The 17,025-nt window shown below is 41.7% G+C and overlaps 1 pseudogene; it reads left to right on the top strand.

Moving 5' to 3' along the window:
* The first annotated feature begins 419 nt into the window (after positions 1–419).
* On the top strand, positions 420–14,923 carry LOC149204410 (SUMO-activating enzyme subunit 2-like; annotated as a pseudogene).
* Positions 14,924–17,025: the final 2,102 nt, after the last annotated feature.

Below are 17,025 nucleotides of genomic sequence, written 5' to 3'. Positions count from 1 at the left end.
TCGCTTATGTAGGTCAAGCGGTATACTAAAATCTTAACGAACTTTCTTTAAGACCACTCATTCAATATAATTGCACAAGAAGTAGATCACGTCTTACCAACAACAAGAATTCATGAACCCACGATCTGCTCATTCATTTTGCAGTTTACTTTAAATTGGACCACAAACCAGCCAAACTGTATTCAGTTTTAGATTGAGTTTGCTCTGCTATCCACTTCTCTTTTTTCTTGATTTTCTTGTCAGAAATCCAAAAAGGAGTAGGTTGGGTCGATTTGATCACTTGAAAACACCTGATAATAGATCATCACCACAGTCGGGCCAATTTGATCCCTTTGATTCAGATGTTGTGACCATCCTCTTGGGAGTGGGTGCATCAGTCAAAAAAAAAATCAACCGAGAGAATAGAATCCATGTTAACCATGGAGGAATTCCTTAACAAACCTCTAGATTCAGGGTCATTACTACTATTAGTATTCATTCCATACTGGAATGAATCTAGTCACCTAGTTAAAGAACTTAAGAGCGATGGTAGTGTTGGATCTTACGACAATTTTTTGTTCAAGACATACAAGGCATCCCCTCATCCCCTTGGTAATGTAGTTTCCTATGTAAATGTTGCCTTCTTGGCTCAAATTTCACCCAATAAATCTCAGGGTAAATGGATGATAGAGAGTGTTCGACTTGCTTTTGGTGCTTTCAGTGTGAGACATGCCATAAGGGCTAAGAATGTGGAGGAATTCTTGGTTGGTAAAGTTATAACTTCAGTTGTTCTTTTGGAAGAAATTCAAATTCTTAAAGTGTCTATCATTCCTGTGGAAGGCACTCCAAAATCAACTTACAGGCAAAGTGTGGTTGTTGGTTTCCTTTTTGATTTCTTTCTCCCTCTAGTTAAAGATAGAGTAATTCCCTCTATTACTTTCCACCCAAATGGTATGGATGAAATAAGTAGGTTCGTTAATATGAATGATTCTTTGGAAGAAAACAGGGGCCTGAGTAGTATCGATTCCAGTGCAAAGAAATTGTGTTGTAGACCAAAATGTCTTACACTTGGGAAATAGATGATGGAGTTCCACAAAGATTACTATCCAGTAGGCCAGCCTTCTAAAAAAGTTGGTGTTGAGCTCCAGGCATCATGTAATTTCCTATCCTCTACATTCCCGACTGTAGATGTCAACTATCTTGATTTTACATCATCATGTCTCAAGCCAAGCTATTCATGGTTTATATGAAATAATTTGATACCAACAACACATTCTCGTGTTCATATGCTTGTTAACGCTTGTGAAGAATCTAAAGTAAACTCTGGATGAACATTTTACATAAAATGGTACTTTTTTTTGGAAAAATGCTTCATATATTACAAAGACAACATTATGTACACCTACAGGTTATCTATTTATAGGTTGATCATAGATAATCCCCCGTTAATCCAATAATCCAACACTGATCATTTTGAATTGCGATCATTAATCCAAAAATCACAAATTTCTAATTAATCAAATCACGGTTTTAGTATCCCATGCTACCATCTCCCACTTTCCCTAATTGAGCTCTAAAGCAGAGGTCCCACAATGGTGATAACCTTATTCTCCTTGTGCTTTACTTTGCAAAATGACCTTGTACCTGGAGATTTATGGTACCTCTTGTTGCTACAACACATGTCTTGGGTGTTCTCTTATTGTTGCTCTCAAGTTGTTCCTACTGACTTTAGGCAACAACTCTTTAAGGATAAATTCATACTGATTTGAAATCTCTTTTTGAAGGAGTCTCAATTCTTCTTTGATTTCCCTTTTCAACATCTTTGAATTCCTCTGTTCTGAAAGACAATACACCATTTCCCAGGTCCATATAATGGAAAAATGCTTTCCAGTTTATGTTCCAAGTGTTGTAGCACATGACAGAGTACATACATCAATTTTCTCAGTCTATGTGAGCGGGCATCAAAGAATTCCTACCATTGTTTCATTTTTATCAAAAACAATTCCATGAAAATCCTTGCATGGCATCATATGAAAACTATGTTTCCTGCTTTCTGCATGACAGAGAAATGATAATACCATAATAATTTTCATAATAAATGTTGGCTTGTATGGGCCTGACCCAGGTTCAGAGATGATTTAGCCAAACAAATCCGGTACTACTGGCCCTTTTGGCAACAGTCCGCGGAGCACAGACTGAGGTCTCAATTGTAGTATGGGAGGGTGCTAGAACCAGGTTTCCGCACCCTAGAGATGTCTGATGGTTTTTTGGTGGTCTGCGGTTTGACCCTACGTGCACGTTGCTACATGCACCTATCAGTACCTCACAGCCTGCTATGTTGCCTTCGCGCAGCCCTGATCAAGGCGTGATCCATGTTATTTCCTAATTTCCTTACTATTACCCCGATATTATTCGATTACTTACTTATCTGTATGAGCCCAATTATACTTAACAATGCTCAGCATTCATATAAGTGCGCGCGATAAACAAACCAATATAATTGCATAGAAAATCACAGATACACAGTATTTAGAATCAAACTTCACTTTATTATTCTTCTTCTTGGGTTACAGACTTAACTTCGCCCTGCGCACTTAACTGCAGGGGTCCGCACACTCAGCTGCGGACTCTACTAGGCCTCTGCGCACTCAGCTGTAGAGCCTCTTCCTACTACTACGACCCAAGACACTTAGACTTCTTCTCTATCCGCTATTACATCAATCCATCCATTCCTATCTCTTTTTATCTTTACAACTTAGAGCCTCGCTCTATTTATACAATCCCATGGTTCGCAAACCATGGGTAGGCTGACATGACATTACATTACATTACAACACTTAGGGTGGACAACCCTATGACTCAATATACATTTCGCGCTCCGCGCCCGCAATTCACGGAGTCTTACAACATATTTGACCAAAACTTGGGCTTTGAGCCCCAAAACATGTTGTGGGGGGATTCCATGCCCAATAGGCCCCCAACACAAACATCGTGACTCGCCCTTGAGTCACTCTGTCGGCACAACGATCTTGGCATGGAGTCCCTCCAACTGGTCCCAAACTACTCAGAGGTCCGCAACGCACTGCTTTACGATGTGTTGGACCTGCTGCATGCATTCTTCTGAAGCCTCTTTGTCAGGAGAAAATCCCTGCCTTAGCACATACATCCCCTGCATATGTGCAAGCTTGCCTTCGATATCTGTTGTGATGGTGAAGGCCTCGTCAATCCATGGCTGGACGCGCGCTTTGAGAACTGCCTCTTTCTATCGCGCCACATCCACCTGCTCCTTCAGTGCCTTAGCTTGTTGCATCTTCGCAAGCCATTGAGTGAGGAATACTGTCTGCATAGTTCCTCGGACACTGTCGTACTGCACTTGAAGTTCACGCGCCTTTGTTTCCAAGCGCTGTATGTTGGGGTCCTCCTACAAAGATGTGAGGACCACAAATGCTTGTTCCAACATACCGGTACAGTCTTGCACTGCACGTCCAATTTCTTCCAACCATGTTTGGATAGCGCTAGTGCGCTGTTTTGTGACTTCCAGGGGAGTAGAAGGCTATGCCTTCAACCGTAGCTCGGCTATTTGTAGGTTTAGCTCCAGCTGAACCTTTGTCGTTTCTATTCTGGCTTCGCGGACGCTGGTCGCCAACCTGTGGATCCACTCTGCTACTGGTAGATCTGTTTGGATGGCCAACTCCGAGATGCCTTTGCAAGCGTCATCTACCACCTGTTCCAACTGCTGAGTTTGTGATACCAGTTCATCACACTGCAGGTTGAGCTATTCGATGTTTATCTTTTGCTCACTCAGAACTTGTATCGTGCAGCCCTCCCTGGCACAGAGTTCTGCTGTTATTCCATCCTGCAGTTGGTACAATGTTTCTCGCGGAAGGGCAGCCAAATTGAGGCCAAGTCCTTTGATCCTACCAACTGCAGCTCTGTCAATCTCATTTGCTATTGCTAGCACTCCTTTCGATAACACTATGGTATTGGCCATCCTTGTGCATAGCATCTATTCTATTGTTGATGTTCCTGCTACGACATAGGTGGACAAGGTTCCTTCCGGCAGGGGCCGCACCTGTAGTTCCTGTAGCTGCGCTCTTAGGGCCCCCAACACAGTCTGCTGCTCTGTCATAACTTCTTGGAGCACTTCCTTGGTGACATTGCGAACCATCTCGCTGATGTCGTAGAGGTCTCCTTTAGTTAATGTGATCGGGTCGATGGATAGCTTCGAGGCCTTGACCTTTTTTCGTGGACCCGATCTTTCTCGGACACACGCCCGTTTGAGTTGGGTCGAAGTGATTCCTGGATTTGTACCCTCTGCTGTAAGGTATGTGTCCTCTGCCTCCTATCCAGCAGACACTTCCTGGCCCTCGTCTTCTTGCGTTGTTGCGGCCTCTGTTGTCTGCACTGTTGTTGTTGTTTCGATGGCCTTCTTTTGTTCTGCGGCTCCCTGTGCCGCTTCGCGGGCTACCCTAACCTCGGTTACTGCTTTTTCGGTGTGCCTTTTCTCAGCCAGATGGGTGATGCGCAGCTTGGCATCCTCCTTCCTTTTCTGCGCTGCTATCTTCTCCAACTCCGTCAAATCCGAGACGCACCACTCGGGAGGCCATGACTCTAACACTATGAAGATTGCGTCGTAAGTGGCTATGAATGGGATCTTTGTCCACTACTGCATCAGATCCTTTCGTGCCCTGATGTAAATATTGTGCATGTCCGCCTTGAAGTCTGCAAAACTCCGCAGAATTATTGTGCACTATGGGGGACAGGTGTGGCATCCTATTAATCCACATCTGGATGCTCGCCTCCATGAGCACCCAGAAGATCTTTGTATCATGAATCTGCTTCACGTCCTTGGTAGCCTAGAGTGAAGCATACTTTGCGGCCTCTGGTATGTCACGCTCAATGCTCGGGAACTGACTGTCCTCCAGTAGTTCTCCCGCTACCAGCAAAATGGACAAGAGCAACCACGCGTAGTGGAAGGTCTTACCCTGCTCCTGGGCCTCCTTGCAGTTGAGAAAAAATTCTTCACAGAGGAACTTGGCCTAGTTGAATTGGACCCCCTCCACGCATTGTTCAGCCAACGCAACTACTAGCACCCGTACTTCATTGCCGCAGAATTTTCACATTACCTTACCAGCCAGGAGTTGGGTGGCTACGCGCACCCCTTTATCCTTCATACTGCTGATGGCATAACCCCTCTTTTTCTTCTCAAGCTTAGATTTTTTCTTCATGGCTTCTGCGAGAGCCAAATCTCTGATTTTTCCTGCTATCATTACGGGGTCCTTTCCCTTACAGGGAAGCCAAGAAATTCTATGGATGAGATCTGCCGTGATGGGAATAGGCTCCTCCAACCATAAGTACCCATCATGCACAAGGCAAAGCAACTTCCTAATGATGAAAATGGCGATGGGCGCGCGGTGAAAGTGTGGTATCCATAGCAGATGAAGCAACCCGGCCTTTTCCACACCGCGCAGCCATTTCCGCAGTTGTAATGTGATCACCGGCCTCTCCGTGTTCTATTTCATTAGGCTCTCTATCTCTAAGTGTGGAAACTTCTCGCTGTCCGCAAGGTCCCAGTATTCAAATTTTAGGGTAGGCACACGTCCTAGGAGTGGACCCTCAAAGGTAATTCCATCGGGGAGGAGCAGAGTCTAGAGTGCACTCTTCATTGCATCCAGATCCTTTGGTACCTTAGCTTTCCCCTTTCGTGGAGGGACATACTCGGGTAATTTTGCTGCAGAGAGCATTGGTTGGATGTCTGCCTCCACGTCTTCTTCCTCTTCTACCTTGGCAATCAGAGCCTGTAAGTCCTCCTCCTCTTCATTTGACTCAATGGTGACAACCTTGCCATTTTTCTCCATTGATAGCTTACTGAACTGCAGATTCCTTGGGGACATGCAGATTGGTCCTGTTGTCTACTTATCTTTTTTCAGTCTCGTCGTCCGAGGTGATTTCGAGATTTTTGGCACGACCCCAGTATCTTCGGGAATAAAGCGTATCATATGGGTCGTCGTGGCCTCACCAGCGGTTCCTTCTTCAAAGCCCAAACCTGCCCTGGTATCCGTCATCTTGTCTGTATTGTATGCTGTCTTCTGCGAACTTAGGGGCTCAAATATCGCTCGGCGCTCAACACCTTGTGCTCTATTCAATTGCTCAAGTCTCAAGTGAAAAAGTGTTGTCTCTTGGCTAGCCCCAGGAGTTTTATAGCACTTTTTGAATTCAAATTCGACCATTCCCCCCAATTCCGGGCCATCAATGCTTTCTTGGCGGTAGATTTTCCAAAATATTGCCCATAACTGTTGTCTTAAATGTCCATCGCCCGCTCCATTTGGCCTCAAACCGAACATCTCGTCATGAACAGTGACACCAACGGTCACTTCCCAGCCTACCCACGTGGCAGCGCAGCCTTCTGTGTGTGGGTTCGAACCTTGTGACATGCTGACTTGGTGCACACCTCCCTGATCGCGCAGCTCCCAAGCAGACTCTTTTATAGTCCTGCGCTCCCTTTCAATTGCCTGGAGCGCTGAGACTATTCTTCCGATGGCTAGTCAGGTGGTCGTACCACCTGTGCGAGGCTCCATCTCGCCTTCCAGTATAGTCCGCAGAAAATCCTCAATTTCCCTCGCGATAGTTGGCGCCGCATGCTCTATTGTATGTAGTGCATTCCCCTAGTTACTGCGTTGGGTGATATGTGGTCTTAGCCATGGCAGCAGACTAATCAATTCTTAGCGATAGTCTTCTAATTCATTGGTATAATCATCCGCACCTTGCCTTTCCATCCTTGGTTTATCGACGAGACATGCTTGCTTGATCTCGTTTTCTAGCCTCTTGACCTCTGCAGCCATCAAAATTCTTTTCTTTCTTAGTCGTACCCGATCCCTTTCAAGTTCGCGAAGTCTAAGGTCCCCTTGCTAAATGGCTTCCTAAAGTCTTATGTGTTCTGCTTCGCGTAGCTCCGTTATTTCTTCGTCCTGTGCTTCGCGCACTATCACACCTACGGGTGATATTACGTGTGGATTCCCCTTTGCATGCCCCTTAGAAATTATGGTCCCTACCCTGTTCCTTAACCTTAGAATTGTTTCTGTGGTCAAGGTTTTGCACATTGTCCTATAGGCCCATTGAACCGCTAGTACGCGTAGGTCCCAGTCAGTGCGTTTCACCTGGTGAACTCTGTTCAGCACCTCACACACCCTGTCGAATGCTTTTCTGTAGATAATTGGTAGCACGCGTCGCCTTTCCTACTGCTTCATTTTGTTCTGATTATATATTTTGGGGCTGGTGTGCGCTTGTGCAAGCTGCATGTCGTATGTCTATACCCATTGGGAAAGGTGGGCGCGCAAGTTGTTCTACCCCTGGTAACTGGCTCTCATCCTTAGTTGGGGTTTTCCAAATCATAAGCGCATCATCCTCTTGCATCCGCGCCAGTCCTCAAAACTCCCCTGATGTGTACCCAACCATCGTGCGGGCGTTGCGCGTAGTGCCCATTTCAGAGCATCGAACCGTTGTTGTTCTGGTACTGCGCTTTCAAATTTGTTCAGGAATTCATCCACCACTGTCAACCCATCATATGTAGGCAAATCCCTTGCCTCTGTTGTCACGCAACACAGTGATCTAACCATCATGTTGCAATTAAGTGTTGTTACTTCGTGTAGCCGATTCTGCCAGTGCTCTACTTCTTCGTCTGAATCTTTTGCACTCCCACAAAATGCTTCCATCTATGGTTGGGTTCACCCAATCCTGTTCTCACACGATTATCTTTTAGATGCAATCGAGATCATCATCAATATCATCATCACGCATCGGTTCAGTGTATCGCGCTCCTTCGGCTGGATCTAGCTATAATACTATGCGTAGTGACTTTTTTTCAAAGATCATTTTGCGCTTCAAATTTATGACTCCATTCATATCAGTGGCCTAGTCTATTCCTAGTAGCACAGGATAGGGATTATTGTCATCCAAAATCTCTATCACTTCAAAATTCGCCTGCGCACTCGTACCTTCGATATCCACCGTTACTCCTTGCAATCTTCCCTTGGGCAAGATCTTCTATTGGTTCGCCATTCGCAACTGAATAGGAGACCATTGTAGCACAGGTATTCCCATGCATTCCCATCTTTGTCTTGGCAGTAAATTCACATCTGATTCAAGATCCAGGATTACCTGATCCATTTCATACTCGCTAATTTGCGCAATCAACCTCATTTCCCTTCCTGTGTGCAATGCATGCTTTCCAAGTTTCCAGACGACGTGCAGTTCTCCTAACCCTGCGCACCTAGTGATAAGTTCATGTAGTCCTTTTACTGCCTTGTTGTTGCTTAGCAGTTTCATGCATGTCTCCAGAAAGGTAGTGAGCATTAAAGGATCCATCCTTGGTTCTAGTTGATCCTTACTACCTGAAGTGGAGGCCTCCGTGAAGCTCTTCTTAGCTTCCATGAATGTCTCCTTCGCGCGTTCTAAATAAAATTTAGGTTCCTTTGTAGGAGCCTTGTGAACCCACGCACTTTCTTCTGACTGCTTAGCTTTATCATCGCTAGTGGTCATACCACTCCTGAGCATCATGTTTACATTCGGGTCTTATTCGCACGGCTCATACCTCATCATCTGTAAATTCTAAGTCGGAGGAGGCTGGAGAACCCCTTTTTTGCGCAGCGTCGCTATCAATGTAGGGTATTCTTCTGCCTCATAATCAAACTGATTACAGTACAAACATGATGTCCTTGTCGGATTTGTACAATCAGGGGCATAGTGCCCCAACCCTCCGCAATTGTAACAAATTAGTTGTCCGCGACCCCTTCCTGGTCCCATTCCACCTCGACCCCGTCCGCACCCCTGGAATCCAGCACACGCCATTCTTGTATTTGAGTCGAGGGCTCACGTTTCGGTCTACACCCTGTAGGTAGGAGCTTGATCCATCATTAGTTCATAGCTTCTGCAGGTGCGTTCATCATGGCCTACCGACCTGCAGAAATTACAAAACAATTGTTGGTCATCTGTGTATACTTCTGCAATAGATGACAATTATTCGTAGTGTGTTTTCCTCCTATCTAACAGACTACACACCATAATTTAGGCACTGCGCTCGGTCCTACTTGTGCCTCAGTTCTTAATGGCATCGACGCTCCTCCTGCCAAGTAATTCATGAACACTGGACAATGGTCCTTGTCATGCCCCTGGCCTTTACATTTTATGCACCATACCTCCTCGCGCGCCTCTGGCAGCGGTGTCCTGTCCTGTTTCAAACTCTGCATCTCTAGACATAGATTTTGCAGTTGCGTGTGGATTTTTTGGACTCCCATACCAGGGTCTTGTATAGGGGTCTCATGCAATCTCATTTCCATCTCCAAATCTTCGGCCTGGGTGGAAATTTTTTGTTGTGACAGCACTGTCCTTAAATGCGGTGTTAGTGACGCTACAAACCATGCATGGTGTTGTCCATCCATCAAATTCATATTGGCTTCACGAATCATACCCTTCAGTCTTTGGTCCAGATCCCAGGGGGTCTCGCCTGGGAGCATTGCGATCTCCTTAAACCCAATAATTGATTGTGTCTTCGATTTTGGCCTGCTAAATTCCCTATTCAGCGCGGTCTGAATTTCTGCGATTCCTGCATTTGGATGGTCATTAGAATTCTTGATGTACCATGTTAGTGCGAAATCTTGCAACGTGCTTACTAGCGTAGCATTCTTGATATTGTCATCCACGACACCTTGTTCTTCCCATACTGCCCTTACCACGAACTAGAATTGGTCTGGATCTTCATTCCCTACTCTTCTGAATACTGGTAGTTTAATCGCACTTTCCATACCGTACTGCAGTGGTGGCAGAGGTGGTGTGGGTGGAGATGGAGGTGAGGAGGGTGAGACGGGTGGCGGTGTAGGTGGAGGTGGTAAGCGCGGAATCCGCTGCCTTATCAGACTAACCGCTCTTCTCAGAGAAACCTTCACGAGATCTTCCTCACTTTCCTGCAAGGGTCAAATTAAGGGAATGGTTTCTAATTCTTCACTACCTCCGCTTCTGTAGGTCTTTCCACTCTGCGTAGTCCCAAACATTAATTTCTTCGCATAACCCGCTTTTCACACAATAGCATCTTAATCCACGTGTTCAAAGATTTAATATACTTACCTCACGGTCCTTTGAGGAAGCATCACTCTACCTCACTATAGCTGACGGTCGTATCTACCACGAAATCAGTGATAAATCCTCTTATAATTCAGTCGAGCCAATGGTCCACAACTCGCGTGATCTTATCTCCTGACGCTTCTAGCCTGCTCACTAATTTCAGAATCCACACGATTGGTTTGTCGACCCTACACCTTCCATGACTATCTTCTAGCTTCGTGATCCACTCATACAGCTCAGAAGGAAAGAATGCAAAGAAAATTTCATGGATTTCCGTATACAAGTAGCGCTCCAACCACTATTCCTTAGATACTCGTGGATTTTTGTTTTCCTGCACCGCGAACTCGTGAATTTTCTTGTCCAACCACTCTTCAATTTCTTTCTTTGTTGGATTCCAGTGGCACGACATCAGACATCCCTTATGCAGATCCCGATCTTGGCAACGGAACCATTTGTTGTCTTGTATGGGCCTGACCTAGGTTTAGAAATGATTTAGCCAAACAAATCCCGGTATTACTGGCCCTTTAGGCAACAGTCTGCAGAGCACGGACTGAGGTCTCACCTGAAGTAGTATGGGATGGTGCTAGAACCAGGTTTCCACACCTTAGATATGTCTGGTGGATTTTTGGTGGTCCGCAGTTTGACCCTATGCGCACGTTGCTACGCGCACCTATCAGTACCTTGCAGCCTGCTATGCTGCCTTCGCGCAACCCTGATAGAGGCGTGATCCGTGTTATTTCCTAATTTCCTTACTATTAACCCGATAATATCCGATTACTTACTTATCTGTATGTGCCCAATTATACTTAACAGTGTTCAACATTCATATAAGTGCACACGATAAACAAAATAGTATAATTGCATAGAAAATCATAGATACACAGTATTTAGAATCAAACTTCTCTTTATTATTCTTCTTCTTGGGTTACAGACTTAACTTCGCCCTACGCACTCATCTGCAGGGGTCCGCGCACTCAGCTGTGGACTCTAATAGGCCTCTGCGCACTCAGCTACAGAGCCTCTTCCTACTACTATGGCCCATGACACTTAGACTTCTTCTCTACCCACTATTACATCAATCCATCCATTCCTATCTCTTTTTATCTTTACAACTTAGAGCCTCACTCTATTTATACAATCCCATGGTCCACGAACCATGGGTAGGCTGACATGACATTACATTACATTACAACACTTAGGGTAGACAACCCTATGACTCAATATACATTTCGTGCTCCGCACCTGCAATTCACGGAGTCTTACAACATATTGAACCAAAACTTGGGCTTTGAGCCCCAAAACATGTTGTGGGGGGATTCCATGCCCAACAATAAAACTTAGCACACTCCATGCTTAAAATGATGGAAATGGTTGGCATCCCTAACAACAATTTCTCGTTCTATAATTCTTGAAATGAACTTAATGGTGGTGTGGCAGTCACCATAGACATGAAGATTCTTGAAAATTCTAATTGGAATCCCACTGGGTGTGTTGATAATACCAAAAGTTATCGCTAGCTTTTCATTGTGATAGCTCAGAAAATCATCTTTATATTCATCCTCCACATCATGAAAAACAAAGTTTGTGTCAGGCACATACCCTGCCTTCTTAATATGCTTAGATAGTGTTTCCAACATTGCATAAATCTCTTCTACTTGTGGATGAGATCTATCTCCTACAATAAATGCATGCACCCTATTCTTTGCTTTAGTCCAGCTGCAACTTGGAATTTTTCTTATTCCCCTGTCTTTCATCATTTTCCTGACTCTAGCAACATCATCCCATTTTCCAGATGAAGCATAGATGTTTGACATCAGCACATAATTTGCAGCATTGTGTGGTTCCAACTTAATACAATATCACACCTAATCCCCAACAAACCAACACACATCATCACATCATCTCACTGTGAGGAGATTGTTGGAAATGGGATAAAGGAGAGATGTTACAGGTTATCTATTTATAGGCTTCAAGCTTCCCATTAATCACGATTTTAATGAAGCCTCGTTAGTCTAGATGAAATTATGATGAAACTATGTTGTTTGTCAAGTATATTTAAATTTTGGCCTAGACCCTCATCCTACTACCATATCCACTTAGTAGAAAATGAGAGGTAACTAAGGAAACAACAATGCATGCAAATTCTTTTATACTTTTGGCTTAGCTCATTTGTGAATAAATGACATTTATTTTTGCTAGCTTCATAAAACAATGACAACCTTGAGGTCCCTTTCTCTTCATTACATAATCTATTTGTGTGTGGCATTCAAGGTGTTTTTCATGTTTGTCCAAGCTTTGGCATCAACTCATTGGTAGAATGGTTGGCTTATAACTGTTGAGTATATTTTTTCCCTGGGTTCATTCAGACACAAATCTAGAAGGTCATGCCCCAATATCTCATTTTATTTTGCAAATATAAGAGTAGCAACATGAATAGTTTGTGAATCCATTACCACAGCTTCTTCACCCTGCCCAGGAAAGAGGAAAGGTAAGGTGAGTTTGTAGTGCCATATTAGAGGGGCAATTTTTTTTCTTCTGAATTCTTTTAGTACATACTATCAATGTTAGCTGGTACAAGTGGAACAACTATTCTAGGGGGTTGGTTTGGGGTAGAAAAATAATGCCCACAGAGTTAGAAACTGCATTAATAATCCATTATGGCCATATAAATTATGTGTTTATTCTATTTCGGTTTATTGTTTATTTTGTAATGAATTTACTGGCCCCTTTATTTTGTTTGAATGTTTAAATGTATAAACTTGTTAAATGTCTACTTGTCTAATATGAATTTATTATTGTTTTATTTTCCAGGTCTTCTAAGCGTAGAGAATGGTGCAAAAGTTGAAGTTGTGCATTGAAGTGTCTTGTCGTCCAAATCCCAGTCAAGCCACTATGAAATATGTTCTTTATAATGCGACAAGAAATCATGTGTTCCATAGGAATATAGAAGTGCACGAGAGAACAACAACAACGAAGGCTACTATATTTCCCTTGTTGAGGGGTTAAAGGAGGTGAAAAAATATGTTGTCAATGATATTACAGTTTTCACAAACTCGCAACTCATATGCAATCAAATCAATGACATCTATGAAGTTCAAAAATAGAATTTAAAACCGCTTTACAAGGAAGTGGTAATGTGGATTTCTCAGTTTCAATCTTTTAGCATACATTACCATGCAAACATTCATAAAATTTCCATTGATATACTTTCTATAGGAATGTCAATTGTATATGGAAGTGTTAGAGATGACATCGAATCACCATCTATTACAAAAGAAGTCATTGATGAGCATCAACATAGTTCCCAATATGTGAATGTGTTCTTGTGCTCATTTTCCTTGGGGCTATCATTGCATTGTTCTTTCACTAAAGAAGAACCCATTGATATGCTATTTTTCCCCAACCTGCAATGATTGGGGTCTTTTGTATGGGTGACAGGTTTATGGACAAATGTGTGGCATTCCATATATATGAACAAATGTAATATCTACATGGTTTGTGATATAATAGTTGAATGTTTTTGAGGTTATTTACACTCAATGTGCTTGTAAATATCACTATGGAAAATTTCATTAATTTCAAAATGAATTTTAAATGAATGGGTGGAGGTTAAAATCCAAGTCAGAAGAACTTACTGCAATTCACAGGTGCTTGTATTGCAATGCATGTCTGTTTATTTGTGTTGGATGTGCAGTCAAAACAATTTAGAAGGAAAGAATGCAACGCATTGAGTTAAATTTAAGTTTAGACTAAAACCTGTACAAATTTTCAGTAGATGTTCCACTTTGAATCATCTTGTTAATTATGTCATCACATGACTTTGACAACAAATAAATATTTTGTGTTCTTTGTTTAACCAAATTGAAATTTGTCCCCAAGACAAGTTTACCAAATTCATGGCTCTTTTTTCCACCTGAGAAAGTATTAGATGAGGTGAAAAATTATATAATGATCCACTCAGATGGATGGTTTTGAGAAGTGGTTTTCTCTTCAAATTTAGTTTAGATGCCTTGTGAATATGTTGTAGGTTAAGTAGCTTAGACTACAAATGCCATGCTTAAATTGTTTGTATTTGTGGTGGTAATGGTTGTCAGTTGCCACATTTTTTTGAAAGAAGAAAACACGAGATGGGGAGTTTGACATTTGGCAAAGATGAGTAGTTAGCAGTGGAATTTTTTACTACAAATGCTAATATTTGAGCTCTCCTTTGGGCATCCAAATGCATAGCTTGTTTGAAGTGAAAGACATTGCAGGCAACATTGTTCATGCAATAACAACAACAAATGCAATCATTGCAGGTCTAATTGTACTTGAAACAACTAGTTGCTCAGAAATGATTCAAAGAACTATAGAATGATATATTATTTATCCATAAAGGAAGATGATTTTGATGCTAGTAGAGCCATTTGAACCCAACAAATCTTGTTATGTATGTTCAAGGACACCTGTATCACTAGAGGTGAATACTCAACAAGAAAAACTGAAGGATATCATAGAAAAATATTTCAAGACTAAATTGGGTGTCAATTCACCATTGATCATGCATGGTTCTACAATTCTTTTTGAGCCTGGTGATGAAATTGAGGAAGATGTTTCTGCACATTATGCATAAAACTTAGAGAAGACATTAGCAAAATATCCATTTCCAATCACAAATGGTGTTATTCTTACAGTAGAGGACTACCATAAAGATTTATTGTGCAATATTAATATTAACCACAGAGATGAATTTCATGAATTCCATGCTGATGGTGGAGAAAAACCACTAATTACAACTACAGAACTTAGCCATTGGACCAAAACCTTGAGACTAATAAATTTTCTTTGAAATTGAGCTCCCCAATCACAAATAAGAGGCTCACCTGAACCAGTAATAGAATTTGACGAACAAATTGTTAGTCACTAGGTAATTTGTGTGTCAAATATAACATTTTTATTTGGTTAAAATGATGAAAATAAAATTAAAAATTACAGAATCCCCCACATATAAAAAATATTCCATATTTGAAATTCATGCCCTATTGGGCCCTGGCCTTGTGGATCTCATTCATAGGATGCTCCTCATATATTCTACGTTTCGTGCCACTTCTCATGTGTATTTTAAGGGTTTGTTGTTATTTAACAAGATAATTTGCTAGCTTTTGCAATGCACTTTGAGTTTCATGATTGATCAATTCCTTCTGCTTTTTGTCTCCTTCTCTATTTAGTGGCCCATAATTTAGTAACCTAATACATATTTCAAGTTGCACTTCATTGTTCTTTAGTTGAGTGGATGCTTTTTCATACGACTAAATCTAAATACTCCACTTATTTATGATATTTTAATGAAGTCACATCTCAGATATATTTATCCATTTGGACAAGTTTAAATATTTTACATTTTTCGATTTTTTTTAGCAACTATCACTGGAATCTGGGTATATAATTGTTGCTCAAATTGCAATTATCTATTACTTAAATTTACTTTTTGAATTCATAATTGGATTCAATGCTCTGAAAAATCCCTCTTGTATTAAGATTGTGCAATCTCAACCACTGATATCTAGAATTTCAGCAACTATTCTGAAATTTTGAACAGATTTTAGGCAAAATTGTTTGAAAAATTCTGCCAAAAAAGGTTTAAACTATTTACATTGAATTTATCATCCCTGAACACTAGTTAAATTATAAAATTGATATGCAACATGGGAACGCCTATCTACAAGGAAACCATTAGTGTTGAAGTGTGATGGCCTACTATTAATGAGCCATCACTGTTCAACACCAATGGTCCCCTAGGAGCACCCATGTTCCACATCAAAACCTGCTCACTAGCTTTAATGAGCCATCACTCCTCGGCACTAATGGTCCCCTCGAGGCACCCATGTTGCATGTCAAAATCTGCTCACTAACTTTGGCCATTTCACCACTTCAAGGAGGATATTCTCACATATTCAGAGGTTTCCAATGACATTCATTTCTGGGCTTAACAGACTCATGTATAAAAGGTTCCCTATAACATGAAAAATCATCTAACTTATTAAATAGACAAGTCCATAAATGTAATCTTTGTTTCATAGGTTGATCCTCATATATTCCCCTTTTGGAGGAGATCTTTCCTACCCCCTTGAGAATGAAAGTGTCCAACCCTACACATTTTCCTTTCTCCTACTTGGCCAAATAGATCTAAAGAAGTGGTTTTCCCTATTTTACTCATTACAAGGGTTAAGAAATCAACGAAAAGAAAAAAACCTTGGGCTTGATAGCTAAAGGATAGAGGAAGCATGGCATGGTCTGAACTTTTAAAACTAAACAATGACCCAGTCAATTAGAAGAATCATAAAATATAGAAAAAAAATTATGAAGCAGTGGAGGGGGATGCTCCATGGCAACTTTTATTCTGACACCATATTTAAAATATCCAACATTAGTGTCTTGCATTATCTCAAACCCAAAATATTTCTTTGTAAGAGAAATTGAGCCATGACTTGAAAGGTCACAATCCTTCGGGTCATTGCAAAATTTATGGTTGCATTTTTGTGCAATCCTTTTGCATTTACTATGACCTAGTCAAACTATCCAACCTCAACCTTTCTATCATAAAGAAGGCATTATGGACTCACCCGAAAGAGCCATTGTCAGTTTTGGCTCTACAACAACTTGTAGAGAGAAGATAACAGTGAAAATTCCTTGAAAATTTTGTCCAAAAGGTCTATCACAAACTTCAAAGTAACGATCATCCTGCTAATATTGAATTTATTAATTCTAGGTATATAGTTTACACAATGTGTTCAAGGTAGGCACTATCGTTGGGTATCATGTTGGGAGAGTGACCCCTAACATATTCATATGGAATTGGATTTGAGAGGTGTCATAAGCCACAACATTTATCTTCCATGGAACATGATTTTTTTTCACCCTCAACAACGCAAACTTTGTTTTATGGTCAAC

The sequence above is a fragment of the Pinus tabuliformis genome, chromosome 1_2 (assembly GCF_031772625.1).
Source record: "Pinus tabuliformis cultivar Carrire ecotype Pingquan chromosome 1_2, CPIR1, whole genome shotgun sequence".
NCBI classification, from domain to species: Eukaryota; Viridiplantae; Streptophyta; class Pinopsida; order Pinales; family Pinaceae; genus Pinus; species Pinus tabuliformis.
Note: the sequence above shows the minus strand (reverse complement) of the source record. Positions and strands in the feature narration are given on the sequence as shown.